This window comes from Gracilinanus agilis, chromosome 5 (assembly GCF_016433145.1).
Source record: "Gracilinanus agilis isolate LMUSP501 chromosome 5, AgileGrace, whole genome shotgun sequence".
Lineage (NCBI taxonomy): Eukaryota > Metazoa > Chordata > Mammalia > Didelphimorphia > Didelphidae > Gracilinanus > Gracilinanus agilis.
In genome coordinates, this window is record NC_058134.1 from 29,868,592 (window position 1) to 29,874,248 (window position 5,657).

Sequence of the window (5,657 nt, forward strand, 5' to 3'; positions counted from 1 at the left end):
TGAATCCATTTTCTACAGCCAAAATAACACAGATCTCCATAGTGGTGGACATGGTGTCTGAGGTCAACAAGGACAAGGAACATGATTGGTCCCAGTGTGGTCTCCAGAAGCTACATTTATCGAAAGCACCAAAGTAATGGGCTGCTGTAAAAATATTCATTACTATGCATATTGCTACAGAGGATAGCAACCATCATTTCCCCACGCTGACCTCTCAGACCATAATGAGCCTGACTTGCATGGATGAAGGAGAGGGTCTGACTTGATGATGAACACAAGGTTTTGTGTGTCTCCAAGAGCCAGAGCCCCCACCCTTGCTCACGGAGGTGTATTTACTATCGAAGAGGTTCCTACAACGAGAAGCCATTTTTCTGGGATGTAGGAATGCTTCTCTACTTATCTTCGATTAGGAGAACGGTAGTCATGGGATAGGGGATTTCACGTCCTGTTGACCTCAGTTGTTGTTCGGGCATTTTCAGTCATATCTGTTTCTTCGTGACCCCATTTGGGATTTTCTTGGCAAAGATACTAGAGTGGTTTGCCATTCCCTTCTCTGGTCCATTTGATGGAAGAGGAAACTGAAGCCAACAGAGGTAAATGACTTGCCCAGGATCATCCAACTAGTATATTTGTCTGAGTCCAGATTTGAACTCAGGTCTTCCTGACTACAAACCCAGCCCTATATCCATCTAGCTGCCACAGCTGATCCCAAATGAGCCTTTTTTGGCCAGAGAACTAGGTCGCATAATGGTGAGAGCATTGGACATAGAGCCCAGAAAACCTAAGTGTGAATCCTGCCTTAGGTACTAGCTATGTAACCCTAATCAAGTCACTGATTTTCTCTGTCTCAGTTTCTCCATCTGTAAAATAGGGATAACAAAGCATCTACCTTAAAGAGGAGTTGTGAGGATGAAAGAAGATAATAGATAAAAGGTATGTAGAAATTCTTAAAGGATTATATACATGTGCACATTAGCATTATTATTATTATTTACTGCTAAAATAGGTAAAAGTTATAGAGGCTTAGGTAAGGCAAAACTCCCAGCAATAGAGTTATTCAAAAGTAGAAGGGACTGCTTCTGAAGGAAGTGGGTTCCACCCACCACTAGGGGTTTTCAAATAAAAGGTAGGTAACTAATTGTACTACTATCAATGACTCCCCACTCTTGGGTGGTCCTGGGGATTCATATGGTACTATCTGGGGGCCAGGACCCCTTCCAATTCAAAATTCTGTGATTCTATAGCCATAGACTTCTGCTTGATTCTTTTTTGTTTTCAATGGGCAGAAGCTCAGGCAGGGGAGCAACTGATCCCAAGATAAGATTTTTTTTTTTTTAAATCACATTCCTCTAATTCCAAAGCATCACATTCCATTGGAAATTCTTTGAGAACAGGATTGTCTTTTCCCTTTTTTTGTATGCCCTGAGGCTAACACAGTGCCTGGCATAGAGGAGGCACCAAATCTATGCTTGTGGATCCACTGAACAAAAGATAAAGTGTTCACTCTAGGAATATCAATCAATAAATATGGCTCAAACACCTACGACATGCCTGGCACCATGCTAGGTACTGGGGACACATGTACGATGATGGAAACAATCCTTGCTTGTAATAAATTTTTTTCTAATGTCTAACCTCGAGTATTAGAACTTGGGTGCTTTCTGCCATATTTTGATAACCACGTTTCAATATAATCAATTTCCTTTGTAGCCCTTTGCCTTTTATTTTACGCATTTAGAAACATTATTTTGAGAAGGGATTCAAAGACTTCACCAAATGGAGTTCATGGTGTCGAAAGGTTAAAAGCCCCTGATCTAACGGGTCTTGAGTTCCGGTCATCTAGTTCAAAGCCTTCATCCTACAGATATAGAAACTGAAGCAAAGAGAAGCAAAAGAGGTCCCAGAATCAAACACGGAATTTGTAAAAGCTGAACCCAGACCCTTGGCTCATTGCAGAGAACCAAGTTGGCCTAGTTCAGAGAACTTGGACTAAAGTACCTTTCTATCTCACTCTCTTTTTCATCAAGCTTTTAGGTTTCTGGGTGGCAAAACCATAGAATTGTCACATCATCTTCCTCTGAGCTTTAATCATGAGATTGTAGAGGGCAAAGCCCAAGAACTTCTCTGTATATTACTTAATGCAAAGCTGGGAGAGCATTTGTGCTGGGAGAAAAAAGTGCCTTTCAGTTTTGATGGAAGAAATTGCCTAAGTAGTAAAATGTGTGAGTCAAGTGCCCCAGGGGAAAGCAGAGAGTAGATCAGCAAAGCAAGATGGGAGTAAACTGAGCTATTCACTCCACACCTCCGCTCCCCCCATTATTACACTGACTGCTCTCCTGTGGGTTGCTGTTTTTAGTTTACTTTGATTAGAATGGTACTAAGAAATTGTCATCTGCTAATTTTAAGAGAGGCCTAAGGAGAAAGCCACATTTGTAAAAGAAGCTAATGTTTCCTAAATGCTGGTCTATTTATGGCCCTTCCTTTGAAGCGAAAGACCTACCGTGTCTCCATTCCAGGATCCCACAACTAACCAAGAGATTCAAGCCAAATAATAACCTCTTTGTACCTCGTTTTCTCTAGCTATAAATATAGAGACTCCTGATGGATGAGTAGCTGGGTTTAGTGGGATGGAAACCCCAGAACCTCCAGCTTGGGTCTTTTCTTTCTCGATACTCTCTCATTTGATGATCTCAGCTCCCATCGGCTACATTATCACCTCCATGCTGATTATTCCCAGATCTGTATAACTAACCCCAGGCTCCATCTGAACTGGACTCCCACATCACTAACTGCTCATTGGACATTTCAAACTAAATAACCCTACATTGTCCTGCAACCATTTTTCAGTCACGTCCAACTCTTTGGGACCCCATTTGGGATTTTTTGGCAAAAAAAAAAAAAAAAAAAAAGATTCCTTTAGTTGTCTCTAATTTAAAATGTTCAGAAAAGAGCTCCTTGTTTCTCCCTAAAACTGGCTCTTCTTTAGAATTTCTCTTTTATTGTCAAGTAGACCATTATCTTTGCAGTCACCTGGGTTCCCAATCTTGATCTAATTGTCTACTCTCTTTCCTTCATCTCATATATCCATTCAGCTGCCAAAACGTGTTATTTCTTTCTTGACAACATCTTTTGTATAAGACCCTTCTCTCTCTGCTCACACAGACGTTACTCTACTTAAATCCTTCATCAATCTCTCTCTTTCTGTCTATTAGAATAGCCATCTAGCTGGTTCTCCTGCCTCAAGTCTTTTCTGACATCAAATTTTCCTCTCCACAGTTGCCAGGGATTTTCCTAATGTGAGATCTGACCACATGACTCCCCTAACTCCAGTGGCCAGCTATCACCTCCTAGTAGCAGAAATTCCTCTTTTGGGCATCGAAAGCTCTTCACAAGCCAGTCTCATCCTGTCTTCCCAGCCTTCTTACACATCATTGCCCTTCCCCATGCTCTGAGACCCAACAACCCCAGCCTATTACTGCTCCTCATATGTGACAAGTCATCTCCCATCTCCATGCATTTGGGCCATTTGTGCCCCGTGAATGGAATGCTCTCTCTCCTTCTACTTCTTGGAATCCCCAGCTATCTTCAGGACTCAGTTTTAGTGCTCTCCTCTGCATGAAGTCCTTCTTGGTCCCTCCAGTTGCCCATGCCTTCACCTCTTAGAGACCTTTTGTTTAATCAATATATACCCGTTAAGGGGCAGCTACATGGTGTAAGGATGGGATTTGTGCAAGGGGGATGGGACAAAAGGAGTCAGAGAAGGAGTGGCTGTACTGGCTCAGTGGATAGAGTTAGACCTGGAGATGGGAGGTCCTGCGTTCAAATCTGATCTCAGATATTCCTTACTGTATGACTCTGGGAAAGTCACTTAATCCCAATTGCCTAACCTTTATCACTTTTTTTGCCTTGAAACCAATATTGATTTTAAGATGAAAGGTTGGAGTTTTATTTAAAAATTCATCTTTTATATGTCATTATTATTATTCAGTTGCATCCAATGCTTCATGATGCCATTTAGGGTTTTCTTGGCAATGCTACTGGACTTCTCCAGATCATTTTACAAATGAGGAAACTGAGGCAGGCAGAGTTAAGTGACTTTCACAGGGTCACACAGCTAGTAATTGTCTGAGACCAGATTTGAATTCATGAAGTTGAGTCTTCCTGATCTCAGGCCTGACACTCTGTGTACTATGCCCCCACCTCGCTGTACTTCGTTATTTATAGATCATCCCCTCCACTGTTTTTGCTTGTTCTTTGTGTCTCTGGTGCCTGGCATAGTACCTGGTTCATAGAAAGCACTTGATAGATAAATAAATAACTGTTCATTGACTTACTGATTGTAATTTCCCAATTCTGGCTCCAACTCCCCGACTGTCTGCAGCACCCATTCTACAACATATAATATCAATTCAGAGCTAGAAGGGATGTGGGAGAAACATACCCAAATTTATAGCAAGAATGGGAGACTCAAATCTTGTTCAATTCAGAAGAAAGGAAAGCATTTTTATTGAAAAAGAAGTGGTTTTTTGGTGTTATAATAGCCTAACAGCTAGTGGAATAGTCTCGGGCTAATCAGGTAGCCTTGGGGATACTGGAAAAGGCCAGGACTGGTAGAGTAGCCTCTTTGGAGCTGAGAGTATGGAGTAATAGCTCTGCTGCAGAGCAGCAGCTTCCATTGTAGAGTGGTAACTTCCACCCATGAGTGGCAGCTTCCACACACCGTGGATCAGGGTTGGCATATCTATTGGGGTCTGATAGTTTGACATCGCCATTTCCAAACTCAGGTGGAAGTATATTTGGGCATTTGCTGCCATAGGGAATAAGGAGCCTGTGCAAGATTGGGGGCTTCTTCTGGAATGCCAGAGCCTGCAGTGCGCAGGTTCCATGTTCCTCCATTGTCCACCTTGTCATCATTTGTCATTGCAGGAGAAGTCTCCCTGCCTTTCTAGAATGAGAACATGGCGGAAGGGTGAGGGACACCGGAGAACTACTATAAGGAATTAATTCTTCCTAAGAACAATATGAGTGACTAATAAAACAGATTAGGCATAAAGCCGGTGCCCAGTATAGAATATTACAGATCTGATAGACTAGTAATTGAGCAATCTGCAAGTCATGCTTGACTAATACTGAAACTACAGGGTTGGGTTTGCAGTTGATGTTTAACCATTGCTAACTAGTGAGAAATGCCAGATTCCCGAGTATGAGGGTCCCGATTCCTATTACTGCTCCTCACTGCCCACTGTCAGCCCACATCGGGAGGAACCTCCAAGGCCATCTACGCCAAACCTATTATTTTACAGATGAGGAAACTCAAGCTCAGGCAAGTTAAGCGAATGATCCAAGTGGCAGATTTGAAACCAGGTCTTCCGAGAGCAAATTCATTACACTCTTCTAGTATTCTAGACCGTCACTGGGGCACTCTCTACATGCTCCATTAGTCAGCTGATGGCTAACTCAGTGGGCTTTTTGTCCAAGTGTATCTCATCATCTGAGTTGTTTATCACCTTCATCCACTTGATTCTTCCAGCATAGTCTTGCCTAGCTGTGGATCAAGAGAAAGAACCCTGACTGTAGTCAGAGGAAATCCTGGCTAGAAATCCTGCCTCTGACAATGACCTTTGGTCCTGCTTTCTTCAACTATAAAAATAAGGAAG